Here is a 14,126-nt window from a genome sequence, read left to right on the forward strand (position 1 = left end):
AAAGATCCATTTATTTGTTCAAGCAACAAATATTTCTTGAATAGATGCTACATTCAGGCACGTGGCAGAGCTCTTCAATAAGTAAACATACAACACCATTTCTGGGGAACCTTCAGTCTAAAAAGAAAGTCAGGTTTTTTAGAAACCAGTGACCAGTTTGTTGAGTTATGAACATCATTATCATGCCCTATTACATTTAGACTTCAGAGTACAAAAAAATATTGGGGCCGGAGAGATAGCACAGAAGTGGGGTGTTTGCCTGGCACACAGCCGATCCAGGAAAGACATTAATTCAAATCCCGGCATTCCATGTTGTCCCCCAAGTGCTGCTGAGTGTGACCCTCCCCCAAAATTTGGCAGGTTAAGGGATTGGATATATAGAAGAAGAGAGACAACACATAATTTGCCAAAAGTTTAGAGATACATACACATCTTCCAAAGTATATTATTTTCTTTGACAAACAATACCATCTAAAATATACAGTATCAAGAATATAATTAAATTCTTATCTCCCAAATAGAGAATGCAAATATCTAATGCAAGTCATAGAAAGAGGGCATAATCACTGAAAATTCTAGTAGTGCATACTAGAGACTCACTTTTATTTTACTTGTATGCCAGATCTCTATCAAGAGTGTGTTTGTGGCCTCCCAATTCTTACCACAGGCTGTGTTCATTACACTGTATAGAAAGAGGAGGTACAGTAAATGCACCCCATATACACTTCAACACAGGCCCTTTGCCTGGTCTGTATTGTGAATTGGGGGACAAAAAAAAGAGTGTGTTTGTGCCTCTTTTTAATTGCCACCACAACTATTTAATATTTGTGATATTTCCCTCCAAATTACAGTTAAATAAATTAAATATATAGATAGATATCAATTAAATAAATATATGAATAAAATATTCTTATTTTATAGGAATAGATTTCTATTATTTATGGTTACCAATTTCCTATGAAGCAAGAATAGAATCGTTGTCCTCTTTTTTAATAATAATTTTTATTTTGACCAAAGTGGATTACATAACATTCACAGTAAAATTTTAGGTATATAGTGACATTGAATCAGGGCCATTCCCACCACTAATGTTGTCTTCCCTTCCCCTCTCCCCCCTTCGTTCCCAGCATGCATCCCATATCCTCCTCCTTTGCTCCCTGGGCTACTAGTACAAGTTATCCCCTCTGTGTCCTCTTGTCTTGTGAATTGATAAGACGAAGAGACAGGTACATCTGTGACACTGCCTTCTTGAGTGTAGAGCTAGAAAAACAGGCCCAAAATCACACTCATGACATTAGGAAGGGTAAGGTGGAATCAACTGAAACAATACCCACAATACCATATTTTCATTAAAAAAAAAAAACCTAAATCAAAAGCTATTCCACATTGTACAGGTGAAATCAAGAATATAAGAACCATCATCAAAAACCTGAAAGACTGGTGCATTGGTGCAGCGGTAAGGCATTTGCCTTGCACACAGCAGACCCAGGACATACGGTTTGGTACCAGGTTTCCCATATGGAACCTCAAGCCAGGAGCAATTTCTGAGTGCAGAGCCAGGAGTACCCCTGAGCATCACCAGATGTGGCCCAAAATTAAAAAAAAAAATACTGAAAGATTTGTAAAACCTAGCTTTTATCCTAACCCATACACTCAGACATTTGGTCTATCTAAAAAAAAAAAAAGTGAATCTTAGGGCCAAAGTGATAGCACAGCAGGTAGGGCATTTGCCTTGCATGCAACCGACCCAAGATCCTTCCCCAGCCTCCCATATGGTCCCCAGAGCCTGCCAGGAGTAACTTCTGAGCACAGAGACAGGAGTAATACCTGAGTGCCTCCAGGTGTGGCTCAAAAACAAACAAAAAAAGTTTTAAAAATTATGTTTAAAATTTGAACACTTAATTATATTAAATACCTGTTTACCATAAAGTATCTCATATTCAGACAAGTCAAAAAGTTTCTAGTACCTAATATAAGGGCTTGAAGATGACTTACTGGTCTAAGACAATAAACTTTAGGCTTTAAAAATAATAATTTATATATACCATGTAACATGATATATCATAAAATAACAAAATATATTAACTTTGTCAATTTTCTTCTTTACATTGCTCATAATTAACTAAAATTTGTTTGTTTCTACCTGAAAGAGGTATATACTATACCCTCTCAGGGGTCCTCAAACTTTTTAAACAGGGGGCCAGTTCGCTGTCCCTCAGACCATTGGAGGGTCTGACTATAGTAAAAATAAAACTTATGAACGAATTCTTATGCACACTGCATATATCTTATTTTGCAATGAAGAAACAAAACAGATACACATACAATATGTGGCCCGCGGGCCATAGTTTGAGGACCACTGCGTCTTATTCAAGGCTATGTTAGTTAACTGTCATAATTTATTCCAGAGAGATGTAGACCGTCTCACATTGCATAAAGTACAACACTAATATCACTTTAGGTAACTGACTGATATACAGGATATCAAAAGAGAAAAAACTCAAAAGGCTAATCTCTACTTTGAAAGCGAAGCAACTTCAGGAACCAGAGTAGTTACAAAGAAGTACAGCAGATAGAGCACAGCCTTGCACACAGCCAACCAGGTTTCTAACCTCAATACCAACTGAGCACCTTCAGGAGAGATCCCTGAAGAGCAGTCAGCAATAAGCCTTGAGCACCACCAGGTGTGACCCCAATCTCGCCAAAAAAAATTTAAACAAATTCTGTTGCCTGAGATTTCTTAGGAGAGTTTCTTCAAAACTGAAAAAGATGTGTTGGTGCTAAAAAGTTAATTTGAAGAGCTGGAAAATGTGCTTTGAATCATGGAGTCCTAAGTTTATCCCCTGCACAACATGTTCCTTGAGCACTTTCAGATTAATCCTGAAGCATCACTCTAAGCATAATCCCTGACCACTTTCAGATATGGCAAAAAAAAAAAAGTTTTGATATATTTTGAAACATTAATATACTATGACTAAAAAAGTGACCTCTTTTAACATTAGAGGCCAGAGATACTACATTATCATTATAATATATTCATTTACCAATAATAAGAGCATCACATTTTAGAAAATCTATATAGTTCCTCCTTGTGCCTGTGAACATTTCAATATTGAAATAGAGATAATTTATTGTGCCCAAAGAGTTAAGGCAAAATATAAAATCTGTGACAAGCCTTGATAGAAATGGTCCAAGTTCATAAAACTTTGAAGTTTAAGAACTTTGAAGTTGAAGAACTCTAAGAACTTAACTGTTTTCATTTTGAGAAAGTGCTCTTAGGTTTACTTCTGGAGCTAGATTAACTGACTGGGACAACAAGTAATCATAAATAAAGAGTTGATCATCCAGAACTGGATGTCTGTACCACCAAACCATAAAGCTAGATTTCTTTGCACTCAAGCATGCCAGTCTCATGGAAAGTTCTCTATAGGCAGTTGGTTGGAGTATGGCAACTGGCTTATAGATTTTTCTGCATGATCATGCTGGTAACAAGCAGGTGGGAATTATCACATTTCCAACAGTGGTTGCTCAAAGACAATGGAAAATAAAGGAAATGCTGCTGTTTGGCAAAATGTCAAGTAGCATAATGTTCTTTTTGAACTTTATTTGGAAAGGAAAATACACAGAAGTACATTTATATATTGGTTCATAGGAGATGGATAGTTATGTTGTCAAAAATGTAGAAAAGCCAAAATTGAAAGTTTGGAGAATATGAATGTATACACTAGTTCAATCAACTACCAGCTATAAGCACACTCTTCCCACAAACAGTGGCCTCGGTCTTTTCTAACATGAAGATAAATGTAAATGAATGTTTCCTTCACTGCTCACCTTCCTTCTAACAATAACACCGGACTCACTGCAGGATTAGGAAACAAATGTTGGGGTCCCATTTTATTCCCACTTTCATATCTTAAGACAGATATTTTTGGCCTTCTGATAATTATAATTATCAAATAGTTGGTAATGATTCTTTCTGATTAAACTATTAGTTTGGCTTGCATTCATCAATAATCAACAAGTGGTGAAAGTGCAATTTCCAAAAAAAAATTGTCCAAAAATACTTAAAATATGTTTACTTTTGCAAAAACAGTTCTTCTAGATGTAATCAAAAAATATAAATGGTAAAGTGCACAAAAATGCATAGTTCAAAAAATTAAGTTAATCAACTACTAACAAATGCTAACTGGTAAATAAAACAAGACTAAGCTATATCATAAAAAATTATTACAGAAATTTCAAAATGCTATTCTAACTTTCAGTAAAAGAGAAGTATCTCAGAGAATTAGAGTAAATCTGTATTTGACAAGAGAAACACAATACATGAAGACATGTAACTTAATAATTAACTTCCAATAATAGTTATACTTTTGTCTTTGAAAAGTGGGATAAAATTATGGGATTACAAGTAAGCCTCTAGAATGGCTCAGAGATAATTTTTCAATGTTATTTTGCCATTTAAATTATACAATATAAAATATAGGACATATTTTGACCATTATTTTTCAACTATTTATGAAGTATCCACCCTAAATACTGGGAAGACAAAGAGGAAAAACACAGACTTGGCCTGTAGGATCTTTTGTAGAACACGAAGAACTTAGTGGGAAAAATTTTGTCTTGATTCCACTGGTGTTTTTGGCTGACTCAAATCTCTTCAGAGGGAGCCACAAATGATAACAAAATATGGTCACAGTGTAATTGTAATGTTTAACCAATAATTTCCATCTGCTATGTTTAGGACTCAGACATTACCACAAAAGAACTTTTAAAAATAGTTTTCTGATATTCATTCTTTTCCTAGCTCAATATTTTATTTTATTAAAAAGTTTCTACTCTAAATCCCCACTTTATCTAATTTCAAAAGTTGAATAATTTGACACATACTAAAATGTTGTGAGTACAGAATAGCCCAATGTTGTGCCCTTGGCCGGTGCAAGTTCTTCTGAGTTGATTGACTGAGATCTTCACTGTTGTATCCCTTGATATTTATTCTCAATTTCCGTACATGCTTGAGGCTGAGAGACACCAAAGTCCAACTATGTAGTTGATAGTTGAAGAGAATGCTATATGTAACCTCTCTTTGCCCAATTATATTGTTCAAATATTGAAAACTGAACCAGTTTTTCTTAAAACTCTTAAAAACTCCTTGCAGCAGATTTTTTTTTGCCTTAGCACATTCTTTCATTCCCTTTATTGCCCTTTTTTTTTTAAATTTTTATTGTGGCCAAAGTGAATTACAAATTTTCAAAGTATTAATTAAGGTACATAGTGACAATAAATGAGGGGCATTTCCACCACCAGTGTTGTGCTCCCTCCACCCCTGTTCCTGGGATGCATCCCAAGTCTGACTCCTTTCACCCCCCCTCCCCCAGTATGCTAGTGTAATTGGTCCCCATTTGTACAACTTGTTGTAGATTGGGTATTCATTCTGTTGTCGTTGACTTTTGATTGGTGCTCAAGTCTGATCATTTTTTATTTCCACTAAATGTTCATATCACTGTCTGGTCCTGGTGATATTCATTTTCCCCTCAATTTATGAAGCTGAATAAGATGATTCAAGTTATGTGGTTCTGTTGGAGATAAAAGAAAAGGAAAAGAAAAAAAGAAAACTGGGAGAAGTTCATCTGGGTGTTCTAAATTTCAATTTAGAAGAAGAAAGGCAAAAAAGAAAAAAAGGTAGCAAAACAAAACAAAACAAAAAAAAAAACTACAAATTCCCAAAGGACACATGAAAAATGCTCATCAGGGAAATGCAAATTGAAACAAGGACCATCTCATGCCACAGAGACTGGCACACATCACAAAGGATAAGATTAATCAGTGCTGGTAGGGATGTGGGGAAAAAGAAACTCATTCACTGCTGGTGGGAATGCCATCTAGTCCAGCTTTTCTGGAAAACAATATGGATAGTCCTCAAAATACTGGAAATTGAGTTCCCATATGATCCAGCAATACCACTCCTAGGGATATACCCTAGGAACACAAAAACACAATACAAAATACCTTCTGCACACCTAAGTGACACCACTAAGGAAGCTGAAATAGCACTCATATTGTAGTGAATAGACAGCATAAACAGGACTGAAATCTTTATTCTTTACATCTCGAATTTTCTAGGAAAACTATTTCACCTTGAATTGATAATCAGTAGCAGATCACAGCTTAAGAGCCATGAGCTCAGATCAGCTACATACACATTTTGAGAGTCAGATTGATGATCTCATGGTACCTCATGTTTGAGAGACAATTGCAGCATGGAAGAGAACAGGTCTTTCTTGAGATGATGAGAGGCAGGGATTTGTCTTTTGTCTTTGACTTCAAAGGTCAGCCTAAGAAATAAAGTTTATGAGATTTTATGCAATATAATCATAGACATCTGGAACATTTATTGAGAGATAAGGAACATATGATTCAATGTTCTTGACTACTACCCATATCGGGAAAAATCTGAGAGATAATTTTGCTATTGATCTTATCTCTGATACAAAGTCAGATTTTGTTCAAGTAGACTGTTAAAGCATCACAACCATTCATTTATCAGTTTAGAAAATTTTTCTAACTTCTATATTATTAAGTGATATTTCTCAGTCAATACAATTGACTCTCATTTCAATTCCATTTAGTTGAAAACAAATGATTGACAATGAAAATTTGTATACAAAATTCAAAAATCTTACATTTTTGTGCTTATTTTGTCATAATCTTAGTTTTTAAATAAAATCTCTTGAATCATTGCAAATAAAGAACCTTATATCTTTTGAGGGAAATTAAATAGAAAAATTTAGATTTACTGTAGGTATAGATTTTGAGACTAACATTTCTTATCCCCTCATTGGCTAAATGTTTATGGTTTTTAAAAATTGGCAATGTGCCAGCGGCCTATTGGCCCGGCCTAGGGTAGGGGGGGCCTAGGGTAGGGGGACCCGGACCTGGGTCACCCAACCCCCCTCTCCCCCATTCCTCCGGATCTCCAGGTGGGTTCCTGGAAGGAGCTGATGGGGCACCCTGGGTTTTCCCCACTCCCAGGCCGGTCCGGAGACTGGCCTAGGGTGGGGCTTAGGGGGTGGAGTTTGATCTGGTGGGTGGCAGATAGCTACTCAGCTATACTCAGGCTGTCACTGGCAATTTCATACCAGTCTACATTTTGCAAACCGCGCGGGAGGCTAGCGCCCCCAAGCGAACATATGCTCCTCCCAACCATCAGTACCCCAGATTTACCCTTCTTAACTTCAGTAACACACAGTTCTAATCTCTGACCTAAGACATACAGTAGATCTAACAAATCCTAGAACTATTTAGGACACAAATTGAACACATATTGAACACATATATCTTTTGAATATTTTATGGATATTTTTTAACTGATATAACTCTCTATAACTCTCTACCATGATGTTTCTATCCACTTTTCATCTTGTCTTTTCTTTGTAAGCTGTTCAGTAAGGATTGTTGTTGAACTGTCCCTCAGTTTGATGCCTATGATTGAACTATGTCATGGAAATTGCTGGTCTTGTTCCTATTGCCTCCAGATGCATCAATAACGCTTCATGGCATTGATCCTTGTTTGCATAGACACATTAAAATGGGAAAACACCATACATACAGATAAGTTCTTATCTAATAAATCTCAGTACTATGTACCTTACACCCTGAACATTGATATAATGACCTGGCACAGACCTCAGAAGAATGGGCATCCTCCATTCACGCCAGAACCAGGCAAGCTATCTACGAAACATCCAAGGTCTTATATAGCAACAGCTGGAAGCAGTCCTCTACCAGGAAAGACACTACCAAGGGTCTGACATCGACCTCCTAAAAAGAGACTTCCGTTTACACTGAGAAGACTTGACAACAACAATGACCTGCTCTACAGGACATGGTTCTCTCTAGTGCCCCTTAAGTGTGAGGTGAAACGAGAGGATGCTCTGCACCATCATGACTGCTATATGGGATATGCAGACTCCAGGATCTTTAATACAGAAACATGATACCAACAACAGAGTCTATGTGAGGAATGGAGGTATATTGCCACTACAGACAATGACTTGAATTGGACAAACTAGTGTGCCTGGAGCCTAGAGTCAGTCCTGTGCCAGGAAACTTCAGGGGTAGGGTCTCCTTGTATTTAGACCATAATTTGTCTTTCCATGTCCCTTATGTTTTGGTGGGCCTATGCAAACAAATACCACTTTAATACCGTTTTTTACTATGTTCCCTTGACTCCAATCCTTAAGAAAAACAACCACTAAAACTTTTGAGGTTAACTTAAACTAGTAAGCATGTGCATGGAACTAGAGAAATGTACTTTGCCCTCAATGTTTAAGGAGTTACATAAGTCTAATGTCCTTAGATTATATTGTGTGCTGCTAAGAAATAGTATGTACTACAACTGGGGATTTGAGGGACAAAGTAATTGTATTGTACATGGGTTCAGTTTTGTTTTTCTTAATGTTCTTTGGCTGAAAGTTTAAGGCTGGGATATCATCGATGGGACTACCAAGAATTCTGTTTATGGGTGATTGGGCTTCCACTGTAACTTTACCCTGTCCTCTTTCTTTGCATCTTTGTTGTCATAATTAAAATTAAAAAAAATGTACAAAAAAATTGGCAATGATGGCTTAAGGGCTATAAGAGATTTAAATTCTTATTTAGGATCAGAGCTCTGTTTCCAGCTTCTTCTTTCATTGGTCTTCACCTTCTAGGATTACCTCTGACCCACTGCAATATAGAAAGGCTCTACTTAGGACTTCCCTGGACCACACATATTTTGATCTTTCCAACTGCCCCACAACCTAACAAAAATATTAGTGAAGCACTGATAGCCACTCTTCAATATACGCTAGGGCACCCGTCATTCTTCCATAGGACAGAACCAAATGAGCTCAGCAGCAGTTTTAAAGTGCATCACGAAGAAGTTCTCTCCTAAAAGGCCCAAGTACAGTGGATAGGATGCTTGCCTTGCATACAGCCAACAGGAGTGAGCACCACATACAGTCCCCAGAGCCCCACTAGGGGTGATCCCTGAGCACAGTGCCAGGATCACTTCTGAATGTGTTCACTTCTCCAAAAAAAGAAAGGAAAGGAAAGAAATCTTATTAAAGGGGAGTTGAAATGAAACATTAAAAATAGGCTTTGGCTTAAATGAGGGAAACTCCTCAGCTTTTCGAATTTTGACACACCTTGCTTTATGCAACAGGTGTGTTTCCTTAAGATAAAAAGGGGGAATCATTTTAAAACACACACACCAGTAATTTAAATTCACTAGAGAGTTAGCTATTTAGAGGAATTCGGTTGTAAAACCTTTCACAAACTGAAGAACATTTAAGTAAATTACCCTCTAATTTATGTGCTCTCTAAGGTCAACTATTTAAGTATTTGCCTTTCTTAATTCGAGGCACACCCGCATTTATAGAACTCCTTTATAACTCATTACGGATGACAAACGTTATTTCTTTCTTTTCTTTAACAGAAAAGGCAATATTTTAGAAAAAATGGGCAAAAGACATCTATTATCCTGGTAACTGTTGAAACACTCTTTTGTCTCAGAGGATTTCTATTAAATTGATCTTTAATATGATCAAGAATCAAATTGTCTTGTATTTTCAAGTGAATTATGAACACGTATTTCTTCTGTCCCTATGACATGTATTTAATCTTTTGACTGATCATTTGTATACCACTTATAATGTATGTGTTGATTAACCAGGATGTGTTGTTTGAATTATTTTCTAGGATGATCCCTCAAGAAATTCTTGGGGAGCCATGTGTCATCTGCAAATAACCTCAGAACCTTAGATATGCATTATCACAGAACTAATATACATATATATATTCTCCAGAAATGTAGACCTCCATAATTCATAATCTGCTATAAACTGATGATAGAATTATTTGAAAATATTCCTAAAAATATTTTAATCAGAAGTTATCTTTTACCTGTCATTAAACCAAGATTTTAAAAACTCAATTAAAAAGTATTTGTAAAAATTATAGCCTTCTAAACAACCAAAAAGTTTGCCAGTGTGTTCCAGAATTTATATACCCAAAAAGAATGAAATACAATAGGATTAACTGTATCTGTACTTGGTAGTTAAACATCTTCCTGATCATCAAAGGAAGGAACTTAAGCAAATGAAAAGAGATGTACGAGACTTGCTGCTGAGTCCCAGAAGTAAGATTTCAGGTGCCTGACAAGTTTCAAACTTCCCCCATCACATGGTCAAGGGACAGAACCATCAGCTTCCAGTACATGTGGTCATTGTACACCCACAAAGTGTTTACACTTTACCTGAAGTCACATGAATTCTCGCATAAATTATACCCTTTGGAGAATATATAACGGCCTCACCCATTGGACAGAGCTATACTCAAGGTGTCCTAAGGTGTTCTATGGCTCCCTCTGTTCTTTCATTCCAGTTTCACTTACACAAGACTTGGCTCTAAATGCCATAGAACGAGACTTTGTACTATTAATTAGCTATTAACTATTAATAGTTGTACTATTTCCAGTTTTCCACGCCCATGCTCAATCAGAATCAAATTACAACCTAGAGACAACTAAATCTGCTCACTTTTCTACAATATCAGTAACGACGATCTAAATGGAACCCCCAGATAATAAAACTGCCTAACTCCTCTATGATGATCAGCAACTACTAATCCAAACTGCTGAATGAGACCCAACAAAAAGTTTGGGGAGTGTTATAGGAGTGGAGCACAGGCCCCATGGGTCCTAGTAGGTCCTTGTGACTATGAGGTAGCTGTACGGCTGGCCAATGCTATGAGAGCTGTAGACAGGGAACAATGAAGTTTCTGATGTAAAACATTTAAAAATCACAAATTTTCAAAAGTAAACTGTATAGGGACCAGATTGAAGTTTTGGGCTTTCCTGAGCAGGTTATCTCCAGAAAAAGTATGAAGCCACCTCCCCCTATTAAATGATAATAGCTTCCCAGGAGAGCAACATGCACACTCACTCTATCTTGCATGGATTTTTTTTCTTCAAATAATAATGATGATGATGATATCTTCATCAGTGTCACTCTCGCCAACTAACATTCTGCTAACTAACAAGCACCAGCAACATTCTTGCTGCTATTACGAATGTTAACTTCAACTCTCTGCTCCTACGTGAATGCAATTACTCATTACTACCTCCCAGTTTAGCATACACAGCACACATACACTGGTTGTTGTATAAGTTGTAATTATTTCTGCTCTAGCATCTGCACTTTCCTCTTCTACCTTCTTCCCTTGGTTCCCCTATAGGTGAACCCATAGAATTCTCATCAACACACTCATTTGTTTCACTTAAAGGTGTCAGTGCACAGAGGACCTCAGGATTAAAGTTGAAGAGATCTGATTACCTCAGTAAGACCTCAATATGGGTCCACCCTCCTTCCAAGATCCCATGAGATATCGTCTTCTTGCATATGAAATCCACTCACATTTCAGTCTTGTCCTAGCCCTCTGCTTTCAGGAGATCCAGGCTGGGGTAATTTGTAACTGAACAGCTTCAGAAGCTGAAGCTCAGAATGCGACTTTGGAAACTGTCTCATTAGCGCATTAGATGTTAACAAAGATGTGTCACTGGGGGAAAGTAGAAGGTGATTCCAGACCCTGAGAATCTTACCTGTGGTTAACTGGGATGAGTCTCACAAACCTGGTAAATCAAAGGTCAGCAATAGCTTTGGCTCTTGAGTGCAAGAAAGCAGTGATCAGTGTAGATAAATTAGGGTGACTTCACTACTTTGAAAACCTTGAGAAAAAAGAAAATGATATAAACAATTCATTTTTATCAAAATCAAGAGAATATAGAACACTAAAATTGGACCCTAATATAAACCAGGAACTCAGTTAATGATATTTGTTATTATTAGTTATTTTATTATCAAGGCAATCAAAATTAGTTTATTACTTTTAATAGGTGAATATACAAAATAAAATTAAATAAATTAATGAACCCTGGCAATAAAGCTGAGTTTACCACAGAACAAGAATATTATAGAGGATATGAGGTGGTAAAAGTAAAATTGGAGGATATTTGCAACTTTCTTTGTAATTAAAAAGAAGACTGATAATTTTACTATAAGAAAAGCAAAGGCATCTGCAGAACTTATAAAAGATGTCACAGACATTAAATAATAATTGAAAACTATACATATGTATTCCTAAAAATATTAGGAAATGTTTAGGCCTACTTATAATGAGAGCAATCAGACTTTATAAGCAACATAACATGTCCTTTTTGTTTTGTTTTGTTTTAATGGAGCCACCTCAGCTATGCTCATGGGTTACTCTGAGTTCTATGCTCAGGATTAACTGCTGGCAGCTCGGAGGTCCATATGGGATGACAGGGATTAAACCTGTATTGGCCACATGCAAGAAAGCATAATATCTGCTGTGCTATCGCTCTGACCCCCAAATATATGTACTTTTTATAAGGCTGGCCAACAAAATGTAAAGATTTTATCCATTACTTGTCAAATGCAAAATCATAAAATCAAAGTCTTAATATTTAAAATTATACTAAGTGATTTTATTATACATACTATTTACGTCTTTACATTATACATAATTCTCACTCACATGATAAATAATATGTGTACAAGATCATCCATGACATCATTTGTGAATTGAAACAAAGAATGAACCCAGATAAAGAAACAAGAGTGCTGGAGTGGGAATCAGAGTGATAATGCAACAGTAGGGTGTTTGCCTTGCATGTAGCTGACCCAGAATGGACCTTGGTTAAATTCCCAGTGTCCCATATGGTTTTTCAAGCCAGGAATGATTTCTGAGAGCATAGCCAGGAATGACCCCTGAACATCATCGGGTGTTGCCCAAATAATAATAATAATAATATTGAAAATAATAACCAAATATCAAGTTGTATTATCACAAAAAGTATTGCAGTAATAAAAATGCATATGTCATTTACATTCTTATGTTCATTGCATTACTATTCATGATAGCCAAAATCTGAAAACAACACAAGTGCCAGAGAATAGATAAGTAGATAAATAGTGGAATAGTACTTAGCTGTTAGGAAAAAATTGAAGTCATAAAATTTGTTTATACATTGATGGATATAGAAAATATGCTGAGCTAAATGACTCAAAGGGAGAAGGATAAGTATAGAATAATTGCACTCCATTTGTGTGATATAAAAAATGATAGTATGGTAATAATAACCAAAGACAGTAAGTGTTGAAGACTGTTCCATGGTAGGAAGCTTGCCACAAATAATGAGGGAGTGAAGTTGGGGCAGAGAAGAGACCACTATGGCAATGATAGTTGGGAATGACTGAAAGCAACAAAATCTAAGAACTAGTCTACAGAACAGAGTTTACCATGGTGATGAGACCTGGTATGGTAGTTTAGGGAGTGACTCTGAGATAATGGGAAGAAGCAGTTACTTTGGTAGAGAGTGCAGGATTTTAAAGTTATATGTATGAAATCTTATCTGTAACAGTATTGTAAGTCAAGTAACTAAAAGTATTTTTGTAGCTCACCATTATGAAAATAAATGAGCATCCGATATTCAAGGAGCATGCTCTAAAATAAAAGTACAGGAAGGGGAATTACATGAACCCTTAAGCATGAAAAACATGAAAAATGTTAAGCAAATACCAACAGAAACGATAATAATTGAAACAAAAGTGATATGAATATTTAAGTAATACAGGAATGGTAGAGAAGAATTGAGAGAAAAGGAGCCTTGGGAAACTAGAGAAATGGAGCTCTGGCAGAGCACAGAAGAGGGAGATAAGAATGAAGAATAAATCAGATTTGGATGTTTAGAGTTTGACAGGTTAGAGGCATTTAAATAAAGGCCGTTCTATAAAATTCAGATGTGCCTGACATTAGAAAAGCCATTTAAGCAAAATGGTTCATAAATTAACAAGAAATCACAGAAATTGGTGGAATTTTCTAAAACAATATTTTTAAAATAAAACAAAAATTTTCTAAAACAGCAAAATTTTCTAATAGTAATGTAGAGGGAGAAAAATCAATATGGCTCATAAGATATGATGAGAAAAATAAAACATTCAAGAGACTGTCTCAGAAAGGGCAAGCTAAGGTGTACAAATAAAACCAAGTTTTTCAGACTTGAAATT

The 14,126-nt window shown here is 36.1% G+C and overlaps 1 non-coding gene across 1 annotated transcript; it reads left to right on the forward strand.

Moving 5' to 3' along the window:
* Window positions 1-645: 645 nt before the first annotated feature.
* LOC126024853 (small nucleolar RNA SNORA51) lies at window positions 646-774 on the forward strand. Its single transcript, XR_007500952.1, has one exon. It is a non-coding gene; the product is annotated as a small nucleolar RNA SNORA51 (small nucleolar RNA).
* The last annotated feature ends 13,352 nt before the right edge of the window (window positions 775-14,126 follow it).

Source organism: Suncus etruscus, chromosome 12 (assembly GCF_024139225.1).
Source record: "Suncus etruscus isolate mSunEtr1 chromosome 12, mSunEtr1.pri.cur, whole genome shotgun sequence".
Lineage (NCBI taxonomy): Eukaryota > Metazoa > Chordata > Mammalia > Eulipotyphla > Soricidae > Suncus > Suncus etruscus.